A 23,576-nucleotide genomic window follows, 5' to 3' on the forward strand; every position below is an offset into this window, starting at 1 on the left:
CAACTCTTCGCATGAGGTGGCCAAAGTACTGGAGTTTCAGCTTTAGCATCATTCCTTCCAAAGAAATCCCAGGGCTGGTCTCCTTCAGAATGGACTGGTTGGATCTCCTTGCAGTCCAAGGGACTCTCAAGAGTCCGCTCCAACACCACAGTTCAAAAGCATCAATTCTTCGGTGCTCAGCCTTCTTCACAGTCCAACTCTCACATCCTTACATGACCACAGGAAAAACCATAGCCTTGACTAGACGAAACTTTGTTGGCAAAGTAATGTCTCTGCTTTTGAATATGCTATCTAGGTTAGTCATAACTTTCCTTCCAAGGAGTAAGTGTCTTTTAATTTCATGGCTGCAGTCACCATCTGTAGTGATTTTGGAGCCCAGAAAAATAAAGTCTGACACTGTTTGCACTGTTTCCCCATCTATTTTCCATGAAGTGATGGGACCAGATGCCATGATTTTCGTTTTCTGAATGTTGAACTTTAAGCCAACTTTTTCCCTCTCCACTTTCACTTTCATCAAGAGGCTTTTTAGTTCCTCTTCACTTTCTGCCATAATGGTGGTGTCATCTGCATATCTGAGGTTATTGATATTTCTCCCAGCAATCTTGATTCCAGCTTGTGCTTCTTCCAGCCCAGCATTTCTCATGATGTACACTGCATATAAGTTAAATAAACAGGGTGACAATATACAGCCTTGACGAACTCCTTTTCCTATTTGGAACCAGTCTGTTGTTCCATGTCCAGTTCTAACTGTTGCTTCCTGACCTGCATACACATTTCTCAAGAGGCAGGTCAGGTGATCTGATATTCTCATCTCTTTCAGAATTTTCCACAGTTTATTGTGATCCACACAGTCAAAGGCTTTGGCATAGTCAATAAAGCAGAAATAGATGCTTTTCTGGAATTCTCTTGCTTTTTCCATGATCCAGCGGATGTTGGCAATTTGATCTCTGCTTCCTCTGCCTTTTCTAAAACCAGCTTGAACATCAGGAAGTTCACGGTTCACATATTGCTGAAGCCTGGCTTGGAGAATTTTGAGCATTACTTTACTAGCATGTGAGATGAGTGCAATTTTGTGGTAGTTTGAGCATTCTTTGGCATTACCTTTCTTTGGGATTGGAATGCAAACTGACCTTTTCCAGTCCTGTGGCCACTGCTGAGTTTTCCAAATTTGCTGGCATATTGAGTGCAGCACTTTCACAGCATCATCTTTCAGGATTTGGAATAGCTCCACTGGAATTCCATCACCTGCACTAGCTTTGTTCGTAGTGATGCTTTCTAAGGCCCACTTGACTTCACATTCCAGGATGTCTGGCTCTAGGTCAGTGATCACACCATCGTGATTATCTGGGTCGTGACGATCTTTTTTGTACAGTTCTTCTGTGTATTCTTGCCATCTCTTCTTAATATCTTCTGTTTCTGTTAGGTCCATACCATTTCTGTCCTTTATCGAGCCCATCTTTGCATGAAATGTTCCTTTGGTATCTCTGATTTTCTTGAAGAGATCCCTAGTCTTTCCCATTCTGTTGTTTTCCTCTATTTCTTTGCATTGATCGCTGAAGAAGGCTTTCTTATCTCTTCTTGCTATTCTTTGGAACTCTGCATTCAGATGTTTATATCCTTCCTTTTCTCCTTTGCTTTTCGCTTCTCTTCTTTTCACAGCTATTTGTAAGGCCTCCCCAGACAGCCATTTTGCTTTTTTGCATTTCTTTTGCATGGGGATGGTCTTGATCCCTGTCTCCTGTACAGTGTCATGAACCTCATTCCATAGTTCATCAGGCACTCTATCTATCAGATGTAGTCCCTTAAATCTATTTCTCACTTCCACTGTATAATCATAAGGGATTTGATTTAGGTCATACCTGAATGGGCTAGTGGTTTTCCCTACTTTCTTCTATTTAAGTCTGAATTTGGCAATAAGGAGTTCATGATCTGAGCCACAGTCAGCTCCTGGTCTTGTTTTTGTTGACTGTATAGAGCTTCTCCATCTTTGGCTGCAAAGAATATAATCAACCTGATTTCGGTGTTGACCATTTGGTGATGTCCATGTATAGAGTCTTCTCTTATGCTGTTGGAAGAGGGTGTTTGCTATGACCAGTGCATTTTCTCGGCAAAACTCTATTAGTCTTTGCCGTGCTTCATTCCGTATACCAAGGCCAAATTTGCCTGTTACTCCAGGTGTTTCTAGACTTCCTACTTTTGCATTCCAGTCCCCTGTAATGAAAAGGACATCTTTTTTGGGTGTTAGTTCTAAAAGGTCTTGTAGGTCTTCATAGAACCATTCAAGTTCAGCTTCTTCAGCATTACTGGTTGGGGCATAGACTTGGATTACTGTGATATTGAATGGTTTGCCTTGGAAATGAACAGAGATCATTCTGTCGTTTTTGAGATTGCATCCAAGTACTGCATTTCAGACTCTTTTGTTGACCATGATGGCCACTCTATTTCTTCTGAGGGATTCCTGCACGCAATAGTAGATATAATGGTCATCTGAGTTAAAGTCACCCATTCCAGTCCATTTCAGTTCGCTGATTCCTAGAATGTTGACATTCACTCTTGCCATCTCTTGTTTGACCACTTCCAATTTGCCTTGATTCATGGACCTGACATTCCAGGTTCCTATGCAATATTGCTCTTTACAGCATCGGACCTTGCATCTATCACCAGTCACTCCACAGCTGGGTATTGTTTTTGCTTTGGCTCCATCCCTTCATTCTTTCTGGAGTTATTTCTCCACTGATCTCCAGTAGCATATTGGGCACCTACTGACCTGGGGAGTTTCTCTTTCAGTATCCTATCATTTTGCCTTTTCATACTGTTCATGGGGTTCTCAAGGCCAGAATACTAAAGTGGTTTGCCATTCCCTTCTCCAGTGGACCACATTCTGTCAGATCTGTCCATTATGACCTGCCCATCTTGGGTGGCCCCACGGGCATGGCTTAGTTTCATTGAGTTAGACAAGGCTGTGGTCCTAGTGTGATTAGACTGACTAGTTTTCTGTGAGTATGGTTTCAGTGTGTTTGCCCTCTGATGCCCTCTTGCAACACCTACCGTCTTACTTGGGTTTCTCTTACCTTGGGCACGGGGTATCTCTTCACGGCTGCTCCAGCAGAGCGCAGCCATTGCTCCTTACCTTGGACGAGGGGTATCTCCTCACTGCCGCCCTTCCTGACCTTCAACCTGGGATAGCTCCTTAAAGCTGTGGTCCTAGTGTGATTAGATTGACTAGTTTTCTGTGAGTATGGTTTCAGTGTGTTTGCCCTCTGATGCCCTCTTGCAACACCTACCGTCTTACTTGGGTTTCTCTTACCTTGGGCACGGGGTATCTCTTCACGGCTGCTCCAGCAGAGCGCAGCCATTGCTCCTTACCTTGGACGTGGGGTTGCTCCTCCCGGCCGCCGCCCTTGGCCTCGGGCACGCGGGCATGAGGTAGCTCCTCCCAGACGCCGCCCCTGACCTCGGAGGCGAGGTATCTCCTCTCCGCCGCTCCCCCTGACCTCAGACACGGGGTAGCTCCATCTTAACAGATAAGGACTGTGAAAACGTAATCACAACTACCACTACAATGTTCCAGAAAACTCCTTGATATCATCTGATGCACGGGTTACATTTGAATTCTCCAACAGAATCCGAAGTGTACTTTTTCAATCTAGGAAAGATATCTTTCAAAGGCAATGGTGAAACCTTGACTTTTTCAGAAAAGGTCACCAATAACAAACCCCTTCTAGAGAAATGTTAAAGTACGTCCTTCAGGCAGAAGGAAAAGGACACCAGTTGGAAATCTGGAGTTACACAAAAGAATGAAGAGCAGTGGAGATGGCTGTTACATTGGTAAATATAATTGTTAAACAGAAATTATAACAATGCCTTGCAGAGCTTATAACATATAAAAATAAAGTGAAGACTGAGAGAGAGCCCTGGGAAGTTGCTGTATAACACAGGGAACTCCGCTCGCAGCTCTGTGATGACCTAGAGGCATGGGATGGGCAGGGGGAGAGGCTCAGGAGGGAGGGAGGGGGCTTCTATGTATACTTGGGACTGATTGACGTTGTTGTACAGCAGAAACCAACACAACATGTAAAGCAATTATCCTCCAATTAAAAAGATAAAGCAAAAATAAAACACATGAGAATTATAGCATATGTTAGAGGAGAGAAGTGAAAATATGCTATTGTAAAGTTATACTGCTTATAAGGTGGTATATCATTTGAGATAGATTGTGTAAGTTAAACATGTACACTAAAAATCCTGAAGAACCACTAAAATAACAAAATGAAGGTTTTTAGCTCAACAGCCAACAAAGAAGATAAAACAATGATAAAACTTGATTAATTTAAAAGATGGCAGAGAAAAGGGGAAGGTGGGAACAATAGCTGAGACAAATAGAAAACAAGTAGCAATATGTTAGACTCAATATTTAACCATATCAAAACCCAATTAAAAGCAGATTTAAATTAAACTGGATTTCCCACTATAATCTGACTAAAGCTACATGCTACCCATATGAGTGCAATAAACCTGAAAAACTGGGAGAGATAATAAATCACTGCTTTAAACCAATATATTTTCAGGAGATTTATTATTCTGCAATGATTAACTGGAACATCAAAACCAGAATCAGGTCACTGTATCCATGTGTATAACTGTGCTTGTTCTAACAATAAATTCTGTCCTCCTCAGTCTAAAACGCTGACAACTCATTTCCAAACATAAAGACCTAGGTTTCTGACCACATAAATTGGAAAAAAACTTGCAATTGTTTGGATACAAGAAAAAAATATTCTTTAAGGTCAGTTTTCTATGGTTCTCTGTCTTTAATTAAAAATTTCAAGTGCTAACTTGGTCGTTTTCTCTCTTTAATTTCTCCCATGCATTTTGCACAAAGCCAGGCAGGGGATTGATATACAATAAACGTCCTTAGAACAAACAACCAGTTACAGCTTTGTGTGGGAACCCACACTGGACACACACACACCCCTCCTCTCCCAGCTCCTCCCTCGTGGAAGGCGGGCCTTCCTGGGGATGCTGTCATCCTTCTTCCCGGGGACCTGCTTCCTCAGCTCACCCTGCCCAGGAAGGCGGGATGCCCTGGTACTTGGCCCGAGATTCAAGCTGAGCAGCAGTCACTGGCCTGGGCCTGCATCTTCTGGACGTTCTACATCCCTTGATAAAGAGCCAAAGTCCTGAGCCTTCTCCCAGCCCCCGAGACCTGCCAGCGGTCCTGCGCCTGCACTGTGTCCCTGATGCTGGTTACATGCTTGAACATTACTCACGCGTAAAGTGGCCGTCCCCACACACACTCTAGTGTTCTCACTCCTCCTCCACCTCCACACCCATGGGCTGTATATAACGTACTCACCTGAAAGAGACACCAGTTTTCCCTTTGATTGTCAATGAAGATCCGACAGTCAAGGACCCATCACGTGTGTACGGGACCTGCCAGGGAAGACGAGAGTGGATGAGGGGCAAGGCCAGGTGTGGACTCCTGCCCTACAGTGGTTCCCAGGGGTGCAGCAGGTTAGACATCAAAGGGCAGACTCTTGCTGTTCTTCAGTCGCTAAGTTGTGTTCAACTCTTTGTGACCCCACGACTGCAGCACGCTAGGCTCCCCCGTTCTTCACTATTTCCTGGAGTTTACTCAGATTCACGTCCATTGAGTCACTGATGCTATCTAACCATCTCACCCTCTGCTGCCCTCTTCTCCTTTTGCCTTCAGTCTTTCCCAGCATCAGGGTCTTTTCCACTGAGTTGGCCCCTCACATCAGATTAAGAGCACAGGTTCAGAAGTCAGCTGCCTGGATTCAGTACTGATTTGGTTCCTTCCTGACAGTGAGATCTTAAGATTCATTAAACTCCTCCGGTCTCAGTTACCTTGGCACAAGGAGGATTATCAGAAAGTCCTACTTCCTAGGATGTTCTCAGGAACAGATGAGCTGGTATATGTAAAACCTTTAGCTGAATCACTGGCACATGCCTGGGGCCAACTGTCAGAAAGGGAGGACCCTTTCTGAAATACCATTCTTGTATTATTTTCTAACATCTGAAACTCAAGAACTGAGGATGTAAAAATATAAAAAAGAAAAAACCTCACTCCAGGGCTTCCCTGGTAAAGAATCTGCCTGCCAATGCAGGGGACACAGGTTTGAACCCTGGTGTGGGAAGATCCCACATGCCACAGGACAACTAAGCCTGTGCCCCACATCTACTGAGCTTGTGCCCCAGGGCTTGGGAGCCTCAACAAGAGAAACCACTGCAATGAGAAGCTCTCGCACCAAAACTAGAGAGCAGCCCCTGCTCCCCGCAATGGGAAAAAGCCCGCACGCAGCAGCAAAGACCCAGTGCACACTGATGAACATAGATGCAAAAATCCTTAATAGAATCTTAGCAATCAGAATCCAACAACACATTAAAAAGATCATACACCATGACCAAGTGGGCTTTATCCCAGGGATGCAAGGATTCTTCAATATCTGCAAATCAATCAATGTAATACACATTATCAAATTGAAAAATAAAAGCCATATGATTATCTCAATAGATGCAGAGAAAGCCTTTGATAAAATTCAACATCCATGTATGATAAAAACTCTCCAGAAAGCAGGAATAGAAGGAACATACCTCAACGTAATAAAAGCTATATATGACAAACCCACAGCAAACATTATCCTCAATGGTGAAAAATTGAAAGCATTTCCCCTAAAGTCAGGAACAAGACAAGGGTGCCCACTTTCATCATTACTATTCAACATAGTTTTGGAAGTTTTGGAAGTTTTCTGCCCACAGCAGAAAAAGAAATAAAAGGAATCCAAATTGGAAAAGAAGTAAAACTCTCACTGTTTGCAGATGACATGATCCTCTACGTAGAAAACCCTAAAGACTCCACCAGAAAATTACTAGAGCTAATCAATGAATATAGTAAAGTTGCAGGATATAAAATCAACACACAGAAATCCCTTGCATTCCTATACACTAATAATGAGAAAATAGAAAGAGAAATTAAGGAAACAATTCCATTCACCATTGCAATGAAAAGAATAAAATACTAAGGAATATATCTACCTAAAGAAACTAAAGACCTATATATAGAAAACTATAAAACACTGATGAAAGAAATCAAAGAGGACACTAATAGATGGAGAAATATACCATGGTCATGGATCAGAAGAATCAATATAATGAAAATGAGTATACTACCCAAAGCAATCTATAGATTCAATGCAATACCTATCAAGCTACCAACGGTATTTTTCACAGAGCTAGAACAAATAATTTCACAATTTGTATGGAAATACCAAAAACCTCGAATAGCCAAAGTAATCTTGAGAAAGAAGAATGGAACTGGAGGAATCAACCTGCCTGACTTCAGGCTCTACTACAAAGCCACAGTCATCAAGACAGTATGGTACTGGCACAAAGACAGAAATATAGATCAATGGAACAAAATAGAAAGCCCAGAGATAAACCCACGCACCTATGGACACCTTATCTTTGACAAAGGAGGCAAGAATATACAATGGATTAAAGACAATCTCTTTAACAAGTGGTGCTGGGAAAACTGGTCAACCACTTGTAAAAGAATGAAACTAGAACACTTTCTAACACCATACACAAAAATAAACTCAAAATGGATTAAAGATCTAAACATAATACCAGAAACTATAAAACTCTTAGAGGAGAACACAGGCAAAACATTCTCTGACATACATCACAGCAGGATCCTCTATGACCCACCTCCCAGAATATTGGAAATAAAAGCAAAAATAAACAAATGGATCTAATTAAAATTAAAAGCTTCTGCATGACAAAAGAAACTATAGCAAGGTGAAAAGACAGCCTTCAGAATGGGAGAAAATAATAGCAAATGAAGCAACTGACAAACAACTAATCTCAAAAATATACAAGCAACTCCTGCAGCTCAATTCCAGAAAAATAAACAACCCAATCAAAAAATGGGCCAAAGAACTAAATAGACATTTCTCCAAAGAAGACATACAGATGGCTAACAAACACACGAAAAGATGCTCAACATCACTCATTATCAGAGAAATGCAAATCAAAACCACTATGAGGTACCATTTCACACCAGTCAGAATGGCTGCGATCCAAAAGTCTACAAGTAATAAATGCTGGAGAGGGTGTGGAGAAAAGGGAACCCTCTTACACTGTTGGTGGGAATGCAAACTAGTACAGCCACTATGGAGAACAGTGTGGAGATTCCTTAAAAAACTGGAAACAGAACTGCCATATGACCCAGCAATCCCACTGCTGGGCACACACACCGAGGAAACAGAATTGAAAGAGACACATGTACCCCAATGTTCATCGCAGCACTGTTTATAATAGCCAGGACATGGAAGCAACCTAGATGTCCATCAGCAGATGAATGGATAAGAAAGCTTGGTACATATACACAATGGAGTATTCAGTTCAGTTCGGTCACTCAGTCATGTCCGACTCTTTGTGACCCCAAGAATCGCAGCACGCCAGGCCTCCCTGTCCATCACCAACTCCCGGAGTTCACTCAGACTCACGCCCATAGAGTCAGTAACGCCATCCAACCGTCTCATCCTCTGTCTTCCCCTTCTCCTCCTGTCCCCAATCCCTCCCAGCATCAGAGTCTTTTCCAATGAGTCAACTCTTCGCATGAGGTGGCCAAAGTACTGGAGTTTCAATTACTCAGCCATTAAAAAGAATACATTTGAATCAGTTCTAATGAAGTGGATGAAACTGGAGCCTATTATACAGAGTGAAGGAAGCCAGAAAGAAAAACACCAATACAGTATACTAACGCATATATATGGAGTTCAGAAAGATGGTAACGACAACCCTGTATGCGAGACAGCAAAAGAGACAGAGATGTATAGAACAGTCTTTTGGACTCTGTGGGAGGGGGGGGGGTGATTTGGGAGAATGGCATTAGAACATGTATAATATCATATAAGAAATGAATCGCCAGTCCAGGCTCAATGCAGGATACAGGAAGCTTGGGGCTGGTGCCCTGGGATGACCCAGAGGGATGGTATGGGGAGGGAGGTGGGAAGGGGGTTCAGGATGGGGAACACGTGTACACCCGGGGCGGATGCATGTTGATGTATGGCAAAACCGATACAATATTGTAAGGTAAAAAAATAATAATAATAATAAAAGTAAAAAAAACAAAAATAATAAAAGTAAAAAAAACAAAAAAAAAGACCCAGTGCAGCTATAAATAAATAATCTTGAAAAAAAAAGTCATTGATTAAAAAAAAATTTACTCCAGTGAAAAACATTTATTTAAGGAGAGAAGGAAATAATGGGAAAGGGAAGCCCTATTTGTGGGATGCATATGCATCGGAATTATCAAAGGCAACGCATGTCATTTCAAGAACATGTACAGTACTGTTGAGAATCCAGCCAGTGCTTGTCGAAAGGGTGAAGGACAAGAAAGTAATTGGGAGAATCTACAAGTTATTGACTGATATCTATTGTAAACTCTGGACTGAGGGGGAATTTATCCCTTCCAGCTTCAGGTGACTTGGTTCTCTGCAACCAAGTTCCCCAGTGGCTTTCCCTTGCTCAAGGATTAACTATATACACATATGTAGGATTTGGTTCTATCCAAGGTTTCAGGCATCCACTGTGGGTCTTTGAACATAACCCCTGTTTCCAAGGGGCCACTACTGTAGATCTTTTTGAGTTGGGATGGGGGGTCTTCATTTCCTTTGAGGAGTATCCAGAAGTAAAACTGCTGGATCATATGACAATTACATTTTCAATTTTTAGAGAAATCGCCATACTCTTTCCCATGACAGTTGCACCACATTTCTCTCAACTTTTACTCCAGTCTCCTCTTGTCTGCATGGTTTCTAAGGAGACATTTGATATAATTCTTATTTTCACTATGTGGGCAGGTGCTTTTTCCCTCTGGCTTCTTTTTGTCTGTGGTTTTGGTGTTTGGCATAAATTTGGGATATTCTCAGATATTATTACTTCAAATATCTCTTCTGTTCCTTTCTCTTTTCTGCAGCTGGTTCCCCATTAAGCACATGCTACACTTTCTGTACCTGTCCCAGAGTTTTTTGATATTCAATATCTTTCCAGTCTTTTTTCTTTTTTTCAGTTTTCGAAGTTTCTATTGACATATCCTCAACCTCCGAGATTCTTTCCTAGCTATAGCTAATCTAGATAATGGGCTCATCAAATGCATTCTTCACTTAAGTAAAATTTTTAATCTGTAGGGGTTCTATTTGACTCTCTTAGAATTTCCATCACTCTGCTTATATTATCCATCTGTTCCTATAGGCTGTACTTTCTTCCTTAGAGCTCGTAGCATAACTTTGTATTAAGTTTTGAAACCGAGATGTGGGAATCCTCCAAACCTCTTCTTTGTGCAGACTATCTTGGCTGTTTGATGTCCCTTTCAGCTCCATGTGAATTTTAGGATCTGTTTTCCATTCTGCACACTGAGGCTACTGGCATTCTGACAGGGAGTGCACTGAATCTCTCAAACCACACTGGATAACATATTTAGAATTAATAGTATTAACAATATTGTCTTCCAACCCATAAACATGGAATGTCTCTTTATTATTGAGGTTGCTCATCTATAATTTCTATCAATGGTGTTTTGTCATTTTCAATGTAGAAGTCTGGCACCTCCTTGATTAGATTTTGTCTTAAGCACTGTATTCTTTTTTTCAGTTCAGTTCAGTTGCTCAGTCATGTCCGACTATTTGCGACTGCATGAATTGCAGCACGCCAGGCCTCCCTGTCCATCACCAACTCCCGGAGTTCACCCAGACTCACGTCCATCGAGTCAGTAATGCCATCCAGCCATCTCATCCTCTGTCGTCCCCTTCTCCTCCTGCCCCCAATCCCTCCCACCATCAGAGTCTTCTCCAATGAGTCAACTCTTCGCATGAGGTGGCCAAAGTACTGGAGTTTCAGCTTTAGCATCATTCCTTCCAAAGAAATCCCAGGGCTGATCTCCTTCAGAATGGACTGGTTGGATCTCCTTGCAGTCCAAGAGACTCTCAAGAGTCTTCTCCATCACCACAGTTCAAAAGCATCAATTCTTCGGTGCTCACCCTCCTTCACAGTCCAACTCTCACATCCATACATGACCACAGGAAAAACCATAGCCTTGACTAGATGGACCTTTGTTGGCAAAGTAATGTCTCTGCTTTTGAATATGCTATCTAGGTTGGTCATAACCTTCCTTCCAAGGAGTAGGCGTCTTTGAATTTCATGGCTGCAAATCACCATCTGCAGTGATTTTGGAGCCCAGAAAAATAAAGTCTGACACTGTTTACACTGTTTCCCCATCTATTTCCCACAAAGTGATGGGACCAGATGCCACGATCTTCGTTTTCTGAATGTTGAGCCTTAAGCCAACTTTTTCACTCTCCACTTTCACTTTCATCAAGAGGCTTTTTGGTTCCTCTTCACTTTTTGCCATAAGGGTGGTGTCATCTGCATATCTGAGGTTATTAACATTTCTCCCGGCAATCTTGATTCCAGCTTGTGCTTCTTCCAGCCCAGCGTTTCTCATGATGTACTCTGCATATAAGTTAAATAAGCAGGGTGACAATATACAGCCTTGACATACTCCTTTTCCTATTTGGAACCAGTCTGTTGTTCCATGTCCAGTTCTAACTGTTGCTTCCTGACCTGCATATAGGTTTCTCAAGAGGCAGGTCAGGTGGTCTGGTATTCCCATCTCTTTCAGAATTTTCCACAGTTTATTGTGATCCACACAGTCAAAGGCTTTGGCATAGTCAATAAAGCAGAAATAGATGTTTTTCTGGAACTCTCTTCTTTTGTCCATGATCCAGCAGATGTTGGCAATTTGATCTCTGCTTCCTCTGCCTTTTCTAAAACCAGCTTGAACATCAGGAAATTCACAGTTCACATATTGCTGAAGCCTGGCTTGGAGAATTTTGAGCATTACTTTACTAGCGTGTGAGATGAGTGCAATTGTGTGGTAGTTTGAGCATTCTTTGGCATTGCCTTTCTTTGGGATTGGAATGCAAACTGACCTTTTCCAGTCCTGTGGCCACTGCTGAGTTTTCCAAATTTGCTGGCATATTGAGTGCAGCACTTTCACAGAATCATCTTTCAGGATTTGAAATAGCTCCACTGGAATTCCATCACCTGCACTAGCTTTGTTCATAGTGATGCTTTCTAAGGCCCACTTGACTTCACATTCCAGGATGTCTGGCTCTAGGTCAGTGATCACATCATCGTGATTATCTGGGTCGTGAAGATCTTTTTGTACAGTTCTTCTGTGTATTCTTGCCACCTCTTCTTAGTATCTTCTGCTTCTGTTAGGTCCCTACCATTTCTGTCCTTTATCGAGCCCATCTTTGCATGAAATGTTCCCTTGGTATCTCTAATTTTCTTGAAGAGATCTCTAGTCTTTCCCATTCTGTTGTTTTCCTCTATTTCTTTGCACTGATCACTGAGAAAGGCTTTCTTATCTCTTCTTGCTGTTCTTTGGAACTCTGCATTCAGATGCTTATATCTATATCCTTCCTTTTCTCCTTTGCTTTTCGCTTCTCTTCTTTTCACAGCTATTTGTAAGGCCTCCCCAGACAGCCATTTTGCTTTTTTTGCATTTCTTTTGCATGGGGATGGTCTTGATCCCTGTCTCCTGTACTATGTCACGAACCTCATTCCATAGTTCAACAGGCGCTCTATCTATCAGATCTAGGCCCTTAAATCTATTTCTCACTTCCACTGTATAATCATAAGGAATTTCATTTAGGTCATACCCAAATGGTCTAGTGGTTTCCACTACTTTCTTCAATTTAAGTCTGAATTTGGCAATACGGAGTTCATGATCTGAGCCACAGTCAGCTCCTGGTCTTGTTTTTGTTGACTGTATAGAGCTTCTTCATCTTTGGCTGCAAAGAACATAATTAATATGATTTCGGTGTTGGCCATCTGGTGATGTCCATGTGTAGAGTCTTCTCTTGTGTTGTTGGAAGAGGGTGTTTGCTATGACCAGTGCATTTTCTTGGCAAAACTCTGTCAGTCTTTGCCCTGCTTCATTCCATATTCCAAGGCCAAATTTGCCTGTTTTTTTTACACTGCTCTAAAAGAACTGGTTTCTTACTTTCCTCTACAGGTTGTTCATTGTCAAGGTATAGAAATAGGGAAGAATGCTCAGAGGGCCCTAAGACGACAAAAGCAAGCAGCCTTCCTTTATATATGGAGTGTCTAGGAAACTGCAGGCACTTAGAAACTTAGGGATTCATTAGGTCCTCTGTCTCTAGAAGACCTCCAGGCTGGAGGGGTCTGGAAGGATCTGGGTGCAGCCTCCTATGTCACACTTCATAACCCCTGAAAGCTGCCAGATGTTCCTAAGCGAGGGGAGACAGAAACCAGAAAAGCCACGCACCATGGTTTATGCTGTATCTGCCCGAACATCTGACATTCAGCTCCTGAGTTCCAAACACCCCACCGGGCTGACTTTACCCTTGACTTATCAGTATCAAGTTCCTTTTGCCAACAACACCATTCTCTAGTCCTCTCACCATCACATAGGGTTCATACGGAATGTCTGGCACGTAGAAAGGTATGTTACAGAAAGGAGCTGTAATGGTTAATCTTCTGTGTCATCTTGACTGGGCTGTTGGGTGGTCAGGTCTTGGGCTGTACATTATTTTCAGTGTGTCTGTGACCGTGTTCCTGGGATGAGATTAACATCTGAATCCACAGACTGAGTAAAGCAGAATGCCCTCCCTAGTGTGGATGGGCTTCCTCCCATCATCTGAAGACCTAAACAGAACAAAAAAGCTCACCAGCCTAGAGAAGGGAGGGTTTTTCCTGCCTTCAGAATGGAACCGAAACACTGGCTCTTCCTGGGTCTCAGGCTTCCAGACTCAGACTAGAACTACATCTTTGAAGATCTTGGGAATTGTCAGTCTCCATAATCAAATTCCTCTGTGTGTGTACATTTGTACACACACACACACACACCAGTTTCTCTGGAGAACCCTGACAAATACAGGGACCAATAAATACTTGAGGAATGAAAAAACAAGTCAAAAGAGGCTAACATATAAAGTCATATCCCTTCCTTAAACAGCCCCAAACCTGACCACCTTCTTCATGACATCCTGAGACACTCACTCTGTCTCTATTTCAGGGTTAGCCCTTGATATTTCGGCCAACTGGGCCCTTCCAAAACCACACTCCCCACTCCACACCTGGGACGACGTTCTCTTTGTGCCAAATCTGCCCTTGATGTCTTTCCTACAAGCAAGAGCCAAGTCCTGGTTCATATCAGGAATATTTTATTATGACTGGAGTAAGTGTGAGGGCAGGGGCACATGCTGGCATCTTCTGGGAGTGGCCATGATCCTGCACATTATGGAAGAGTGGAATGGGGTGGATATCTTCACTGGAAGATCTTCTGCCCCTTAAAATGTATCCACTGAAGTCAGCACAGTATCTCCCCTCACCTTCAGCATTTTCACAGACTGTACGGGCAGGCGGTGGGCAAACTGGCAGAAGGACTCGTTATTCACAAACACCTAAGGAAGGAGATGTATTTCTTGTGAGCTCAGAACGATTAGGCCTCCTCTTTCCCTTTCCTACTTTCATTGCCTTCTGTAAAATTTCTTTACTCTGTAAAAGCAAAGCAGAAATTCTCCTCCAGGACATCCTGCCAATACAGTGCTGTAGAAATCATCCTCCATGTCCACTTCCTCGCCTCCAGAGCTGCCATCCCTGCTTTACCCTGAGGGCAGGGGGCCTGCACGTCTTCCTCCACACTGCTGACTGTCCGATACAGTAAGAGCTGTGTGGAGTTCACCTCAGCATCTCTACTTGTACAGCACACACACTGAGTACAGCACACAAGATCCTGAGTATAGATGCCTGTGCTATACAGGGACAAGGGGCTCCACCACTCTGTTGTACGCCTGAAACTCACATGGTAAGGTAAATCAATGATACTTCAATTTCAAAAAGCACATGTGTTAAAAATACAAAACAAAGAAAAAATTGGTCTTTTGTGATCACATCAGAGTTGGACTCTCCCTGTGTTTCTCCACAGCATGCCCAACACAGCCATGGCGCTCCACACCCAAGAGGGCCCACACACCTTGTATTCATTCTCCAGCACCAAGAATCGAAGCTCAAATGGCTGGCCTGGCACGAAAGGGTCAGAAAACATTCTCTTTTCCTCCTACCATCCCCCTTTCTGGAAACTGTTCATCACCACCATGCTGTTCGTGTAGACTCGGAAATGGAATGCAATGTCGCTGTCTTCCTCAATACCCGTGCAGAAATTCACCACAAGCTCTGGGTTCTTCCTGCAAAGACAAGAGGATAGCTCCTGCAGGCAGGCATTTACTGCAGACAACAACTTCCTCAGGAACAACCACAGTCCTTTTTTCTCTCTCTCTCCCTCTCCCTCCTTCCCCTTTCCCCTGCCTTCTTTCTCAAAATATTTATACCTTTCTCACTTTGCTATCTCTCTCTCTTTTCCTCCCCTGCCTCCCCAGCTCACACACACACACATAGACACAGACACACAGAGGAAGGAAATCCCACCTGAAGTGTAATCTCACACTTTTGCATGAGACACTTCAGCTTATTCTGATGATTAAAGAAGATCAAGCTGTTTCCAATGAATGTCCCCAAGACATGCTAACACTCTCCCCTTGTGCTTCACCCTCCATCAGACATAAACCGGCCTCTACTCACCCACAAGAAGACTCAAGATTTCCCTTGATCTTCACCATGAAACCCACAGCCAGGGAAACAGACTGCTGATAGGGGTTCGGCTGTGGAGGAGACGGATGTGTCAGTGAGTGAAGAGCCCATGTTCTCTCTCCCACATCATTGCCCAAGCAGACTCAGGACACAAAACGTGATCTCCTCCTGCAGCTAAGAGACATTAGTATACCTCCAACAAGGAGACATTAATCCGAGTCCAGACATGCACTCAGAGGCACAGATACATATATTATATACAAACCCTTCCAAACCCAGAGAAACAAGATGCAAAAGGACATACAATAACGCAAATCCAGTGATTCCCACTCACACACACACACTCCTTCCCATTCTCTACCAGTATGCACACAATGATTTGTGTCAAGGTGACCTGGCACCAGCAGCAGAGGTAATCAGATTCCTTCCTCCCATTTTTCATACCAAGCAGTCCATAGTCTCCATCTGGGCCTTTCTTCCCTGTTGAAACTGTGTGTGTGAGTCTGTCTGGAGAAGGTGCCCTATAAATGCCATTAGGAGGTGAATCACCCCTGACCCTTTCACTCAGGCTATAGAGCCCCGCCCTCTGTTCTTCTGAAATTCATGATATAAAAAGTGTGTTCAGTCCACACTATCCAAAGTCCCCTGTGATAATAAGAAGTGGGTTCAAACTGTACTCACTTCAGTTCAGTTCAGTCACTCAGTCGTGTCTGACTCTTTGCAACCCCATGAATCGCAGCACGCCAGGCCTCCCTGTCCATCACCAACTCCCGGAGTTCACTCAGACTCATGTCCATCGAGTCGGTGATGCCATCCAACCATCTCATCCTCTGTCATCCCCTTCTCCTCCTGCCCCCAATCCCTCCCAGCATCAGGGTCTTTTCTAATGAGTCAACTCTTCATATGAGGTGGCCAAAGTATTGGAGTTTCAGCTTTAGCATCATTCCTTCCAATGAACACCCAGGACTGATCTCTTTTAGAATGGACTGGTTGGATCTCCTTGCAGTCCAAGGGACTCTCAAGAGTCCGCTCCAACACCACAGTTCAAAAGCATCAATTCTTCGGCACTCAGCTTTCTTCACAGTCCAACTCTCACATCCATACATGACCCCAGGAAAAACCATAGCCTTGACTAGACGGACCTTTGAACCATCTTCATAACAAGATTTGTTGACAAGTCCTGGACTTTCTGCTAGAGTTTTATTAATTTCAGTTACTTCTCCTGATAGAGAATAGAGTTCACTAGGAGCTTTCACACTTTCCAAGCACCAAACTCCTCTTGTTTGTTCAATTTCATCCCAACTTAAGGCAGACTACGGTAAACATCTCCCAAAGCTTCCTGTGCAAAATTGCTGATTCCCAGTGCTTCAACACCGTTTTCTGTTGTAACCCATTCGTGGTTTTCTGTGAATTTCCGCACCGACAGCAGAGCGAGGCCAGTGCGCAGTGCTCGGACAGCACCCGCCCATAGTCCCCAGGGCCGCGGCGAGCAGGGCGCATGTGATGCCGAGATGGCGTGCAGGCTGCCAACCGCCGCCCGCACGCTCCGCACTGTTGGCAGCGCCGTGTTCCCAGGCGTGCAGAGGGTCTCCGCGCAGCACTTAGAGCACCTGGGCTCGCGGGGCAGCCCCGCCAATTCAAGATTTTTAAAAGACTGAAATCGTAAACAGTATGTTGAGCACAACAGGAACTAAATTAAAATCAACAACAGAAGAAAATTTGGGAAATTCACAAATGTGTGGAAACTGAACAATAGTCTCCTGAAGAATCAACTGGTCAAAGAAAAAAATCACGAGAAAGATTTTAAAATATTTTGAGATAAATGAAAACAAAAGCACACAACTTATGAGGTGCAGCACAAGCACTGTTCGCAAGGAAATTTAAGAGTTGTAAATGACTATATTAACAAAAATGAAAAACTTCAAATAAATAACTTAACCTTCCACTTTAAGAAACTAGAAGAGCAAACTAAATCCAAAACAAGCAGAAAGAAATCATAAAGATGAAAACAGAAATGAAACAGAGAGGAGGAACAGACAAAATCAAGAATCAAAAGTTGGTTCCTTGAGAAGATTAACAAAACTGACAACCGTTAGGGAGACTGACCAAGAAAAAAGAGAGAAAGCTCAAATTATTTGCAATTGTCAAAGAAACTATTTTTAATGTCTATTAGAACTTACAAACATTCAGCAAAGTTACTGGACAACATGGAACCATTGGCATTCTTATACACCAACCCAAGAGTCCCATGTGCCTGGCCTGTTCAATGTCCATTGATTAAAGAGGCTAAGAACCCTGGTTGGTAACACCTATAAATCTCCCTAGTCATCCCTCCCCACTGCCTCGACTTGCTCACTGACCTGACTTGCTCACTGCCCCAAGTAAACTCCATTTAAAATTTCTCATTTAGTCACAGTTTCACTAGCTACATCTATAAATAATTGGGGCGGGGGGGACTATAAACTTATGTAATTTAAAGAAAACTGACACATACATCACATTAATACAGGAGAAAGATCCATTTTAAAGATTCCAGTTCTTCCCTAAATTAATCTAAGAATTCATGAATTCCTAAGCAAAATCCCAGTAAGCTTTCAGAGAAATTCTCAAACTGACTCAAAACTTCACAGACACTGTAAAGTCCAAAGAGAACTGAGACAATCTCGAAGAACAAGGAAGGAGATTCAAGCTCATTCACTGTCAATAAATCACATATTAAAGTGTTTGATATAAATATAGTAAGACAACATACACTGGTGCAGATAAGCAAATAAATTAATAGGAAAGAACAGAGGTGGGACTTAGCTGGCGATCCAGTGGTTAAGAATCCTCCCTTTCCACTGCAGGGTCCATGGATTCCATCCCTGGTCAGAAAACTAGGATCCTGCGGGAAGGGAGGCAGGGGGAGGGAGGACTGTCCAGATACAGACCCAAGCACAGAGGTGGCATTACAAGAGGGTCTGGAAGACAGTTCCCCTAGAAGTTTGGAGCAGTCTGGGATGAAAGTTTGGGAGTTACAACTGTAGGGTAGGCAGAGAAGCCTGCCAGAGACTTAGATTTAAGACGAAGGGCAAAGGGGAAGGTAGTGTGGAGAAAGAATCGTGAAGGACAGAGGCTGGGAGAAACAAAATGAAAGAGCGGGAGAAGGAGAAAGGTAAAGTGGATGTGGGGAACGGAAAGAGAAGACAGCAGGGGAAAAGACCAAGAAGGAGAAGGAACAGAGAGGAAAGAGGGAAGGGGAAAGAAAAGCTGGAAAGAGAAAAGCAGATGGGAAACACAAAGAGGTGCAAACACATATGGGGTAACAGCAGACACGGGAGGGCCGTATCAGGTTTCCAGCACCAAAAGTTGTAGTTTTCTAAAACAAAATAGGGTCTGAGACACTGATGCTGAGTGTGTCTTACCAAGAATTACTTGACTAAGATTCAAAGTATGAAGCAGCCGTTCTCATTTGTTGGGTGCTAAGAGCAACTTCAGTTCAGTTCAGTTCAGTCGCTCAGTCGTGTCTGACTCTTTGCGACCCCGTGAATCGCAGCACGCCAGGCCTCCCTGTCCATCACCAACTCCCGGAGTTCACTCAGACTCACATCCATCGAGTCAGTGATGCCATCCAGCCATCTCATCCTCTGTCGTCCCCTTCTCCTCCTGCCCCCAATCCCTCCCAGCATCAGAGTCTTTTCCAATGAGTCAACTCTTCACATGAGGTGGCCAAAGTACTGGAGTTTCAGCTTCAGCATCATTCCTTCCAATGAACACCCAGGATTGATCTCCTTTAGGATGGACTGGTTGGATCTCCTTGCAGTCCAAGGGACTCGCAAGAGTCTTCTCCAACACCACAGTTCAGAAGCATCAGTTCTTCAGTGCTCAGCTTTCTTTATAGTCTAACTCTCATATCCATACATGACTACTGGAAAAGGCATAGCCTTGACTAGACAAACCTTTGTTGGCAAAGTAATATCTCTGCTTTTTTATATGCTATCTAGGTTGGTCATAACTTTTCTTACGAGGAGTAAGCATCTTTTAATTTCATGGCTGCAGTCACCATCTGCAGTGATTTTGGAGCCCAAAAAAATAAAGTCTGACACTGTTTCCGCTGTTTCCCCATCTGTTTCCCATGAAGTGATGGGACCAGATGCCATGATCTTAGTTTTCTTACTGTTGAGCTTTAAGCCAACTTTTTTACTCTCCTCTTTCACTTTTATCAAGAGGCTTTTTAGTTCCTCTTCACTTTCTGCCATAAGGGTGGTGTCATCTGCATATCTGAGGTTATTGATATTTCATAGGTTCAACCAACTTATTTTGTGTGCTACTTGAGGATATAGTTCAACTCAGCAAAATAAAGAACAAGAGGGAGGGGCCTTCCCTCGTGGTCCAGAGGTTAAGAACCTGAGCTTCCCATGCACGGAGGTATGGGTTCAATTCCTGGTCAAAAACTAAGACCTCCCATGCCACCCAGTGCAGGGGTTGGGGGGGTGGTGGTCACAAACAAAGGGGAATTTGTGTGAAAGAAAGGAGAATCCACACAAGAGGGTAAGAAGGGGAGCTTCCAGGTTGAGTCCTATACAACAGGCCTGGAAAGCAAGCAGAGCTGATTCCTGGGGGGAGGAAATGGCAACCCACTCCAGTATTCTTGCCTGGGAAATTCTGTGGACAGAGGAACCTGGTGGGCTACAGTCCATGGAATTGCAGAGTCAAGACATGACTGAGTACACGTACATGTACATCTGCGACCAATATAAGAAATAAATTATTGGTGTCCAGAATACAACAAAAATGTTCTACTAAACCTCAAAGGTGGGGCGGGGGAGGGGGGTGAATACTAGAAAATCGTCAAAGGAAAGAAGTAGGAAATTAGCAAAAGAGAAAAGCAAAATAGACTTTAAAATAGAGTGAAGAGTCTCAATTTCATTGGTTAATAAAGAAATGGAACTGGATCAAATTTCATGTACCCACTATTACAAACATAAGGCCCAAAGTGGAGTCACTTATGCTCCACACTGCCAACAGACTTAATTTACAGTTTCAGCTCTCCCAGAAATGGAATCTTAAGCAATCAGGAATTGCTCAATCAGTACTAGTTAGGTAACTGCCTGATAGACCCCTGCTATCTCATAAAGGGAAGTAACCCTGCAATAATCTGATTTCCCACCTTGAATAACCTAGTTCCTATTCCCTTCTGCCTGTACAATACAAATCATTCATTTTACACAGCTCCTCTGAGCTCCTTTTGATATGCTAGACTGGATCCTGCCTGATTCATGAATCACTGAATAAAGCCAATACAATCTTTAAAATTTACTCAGTTGAATTTTGTTTCCGGAACACCACCAATGGTTGACATTTAAAAGTATGACAGTGCCGGGAGCGAGCACGGGAGTTCCCACTCATGACAAAGGTCATGCGGAGAGGCCTGATATGCAAAGACGAGTCAGGGCTCAAGGGGTCCCCGTGGACCTGCCCGAGCATCTACCCCAAAACCAAAATCTGTCTGTTTTACTACTTCACAACTTTCACCAACTCTTCTGACATTAATGGGGGGCTATCCCCGACCACCTTTCTCTGTAAGAAAATCAACTTAAAACTCTAGTTAATAAGTCTCCTGGGCATAATAGGAGTGTTTCAATTCAAACCCCTCTGATGACTTTCTAGCTTGCCTGACAGGTTTGTTCAGATTCACAGCCTCCCAACCATGAGAGGCACGGGAAGCTTAAGATATTCTAACAATGCAGAGCTTCCCAGAGAATAGAACTAGTAGAGGATTTCTTTGTTGAGCTAATGCTTGCTGCCAAGTTTCCATATCCCTTACCTACTGTGTCCCTGGGAGTGTATTGATTAATATAGTTGGTGTATAGAAATGTAAGTAGTAGCTTTAATGTTTGTAACCTTGGACCCTTGAGTTAATTCTTTTCTTGTTATAGCCCACCACACTTCTGCCCTATAGGAATGCAACTTTTATCTAATGCTTTCGGAGGGTGGCGCCTGACTTTAGAATAATCACCTTTAGAGAAAAATAAGTTTTCTGAAGAAAGGGTCATAAAATGTTAACAGGCCTCCTGGCCAGAAGATGATGTAAATCACCTAAAGCTATTGCATATGATAAGTTTGCAGAAAGAAAGCCTGGCTTCGATAAGGATCAAGGACTGCTGACCTTGCATGACTCTACCCACCGCACACCCCCCCCCCCCCATTATCCTCTATGCACAACTTAAGGTATAAAAACTACTTTGGAAAATAAAGTGTGGGCCTTGCTCACCGAAGCTTGGTCTCCCCATGTCGTTCTTTCTCTTTCCTTTTCCTATTCAGGCTGATTCCATGGAGCCCAGGGGCTCTCTGCGTTCACTTTCCTGCCTGGGCTTCTAAGACCCACTCGAGAAGGTGCCTAAGGTGGGGCACCTTCCGCGATTCGAGAGGGCGCCTGCGGCCTTCGTGAACAGAGCAAGTCCCGTGCTGGGGCTTTATTGGCTTTCTGCGTAAACCAAGGGATATCAGCCTCTTTTCTCTCCTCTATTTTCTTAACTGCAAAATTCTGCTATTCTTTTAATCGCTGACGCCGTCCTCCCAAGGGAATCCCTGGATCCAACCGGGGCTAGACCCTGGTATGACAGTACCACTAGTTAAAAAGGAGGTGGAGACACAAAAACTTCCATTACTGGTGATGTAATTTTCTACTACATGTTAGATCACGAAAGGAATGTTCCCCAAAGCTAAAATTATACATAACAGCCCATCTCTGGGAACCCTCCCAGGTAATGATCATTAAGCTAAAATATCTTTGTTTACCATATAGAAAATATCTTAACAAGGCTCACCTGAGGATGAGGTGGGACGGTCATTAACACAGTCCCTCCAGAGGTTGACGGGAACCAGGAAGCCACACACGTACTCACAGATCAACACCTAGTCACAGATTTCTTACACACACTCACACACATAGTCACACAGACATGCAGCTCCCCATGTCACACATGCCTCCCCACATTCTCACTCACTGTACATGAACATTGTGCTCCACTCTTACACACAGACTCATGAAGACAGATCCATAATCTCAGCCCCTTGCACTCATGCACACACTCCCTCATCCCATTCAGTGCTTCCCCCCCACCCCCTGCAAAGTGACAGTGTCTCGGTAGAGTTCACTCTCAGTCAGGTACCATCAAATGCTATTGCACTGGTCCCGGCTCCACACGATTCCCACAAGGATTCAACATAATAGATCCTCAAGGAGTCTCTCTTCCACACAACTCTCAATACAACATTCCAAGTAGAAATGTACATATTTTCATCTTACGCAATTTCCTATCTCTTCTTCCTCCCTTTATCTGACCTGGGATCACTGAAGGCTGTGTCTTTTCAGCTCACCCGTTGCTCTGACATTGTTATATCTTCCTCAGGGCAGCCCTTCCAAACTGTGTCCAGTTTTGTAGGTGAATCTTTTGGAGTTGCAGAATACAAGTGAATCCTGGCAGCCCCGCCCTCTGGCTTTGTTTCTGTTTGTAAGCCTCAGAGTTACCCAGCAGGGTGAAGGGGGATGTCAGAAGCAGATTCAGTCACAAGCATGTCCTTGAGCAGGGCATGTCTGTGGCACGGCAGGGACTGCGGTGAGGGTAATGCCAGGGCGGAGGGAGTAGCCGGGGAAACACAGAAGTAAAGGTGATGGAGCGAGGGGGTGGCTGAGTCTAAAATCCAGCCTTTGCGCCTCTTCCCAGGTCTTTACCCCACAGACAGAATCTACTCAAAAGGTGCACATTGTTATAATTTTCACAATGGCAAAGAATGGATGACCCTGGCTCAAAAGACATGAACTTCCCGAAGGCTTCCAAGCAAGGCAGCATTTGGGGTGAGAGCTGTAGGATGCGTGACTTCTTTCTGAT

The 23,576-nt window shown here is 43.6% G+C and overlaps 1 protein-coding gene and 1 pseudogene across 3 annotated transcripts in view; one reads left to right on the forward strand and one right to left on the reverse strand.

The window, feature by feature from the left end:
* The window catches only part of LOC147353835 (galectin-16-like), a 69,050-nt gene that overhangs the window by 26,640 nt on the left and 18,834 nt on the right, over window positions 1–23,576 (forward strand). The window lies entirely within an intron of this gene.
* Window positions 14,260–23,173, reverse strand: LOC147353838 (galectin-16-like; annotated as a pseudogene). Its single transcript, XR_015145964.1, has 4 exons — window positions 23,065–23,173; window positions 15,694–15,773; window positions 15,089–15,299; window positions 14,260–14,516 (listed from the first exon to the last, which is right to left on the reverse strand). The product of XR_015145964.1 is annotated as a galectin-16-like (transcript).

The sequence above is a fragment of the Bos grunniens genome, chromosome 18, assembly GCF_055505025.1.
Source record: "Bos grunniens cultivar Pamir isolate PY7600 chromosome 18, Bosgru_T2T1.0, whole genome shotgun sequence".
Taxonomy (NCBI): Eukaryota; Metazoa; Chordata; class Mammalia; order Artiodactyla; family Bovidae; genus Bos; species Bos grunniens.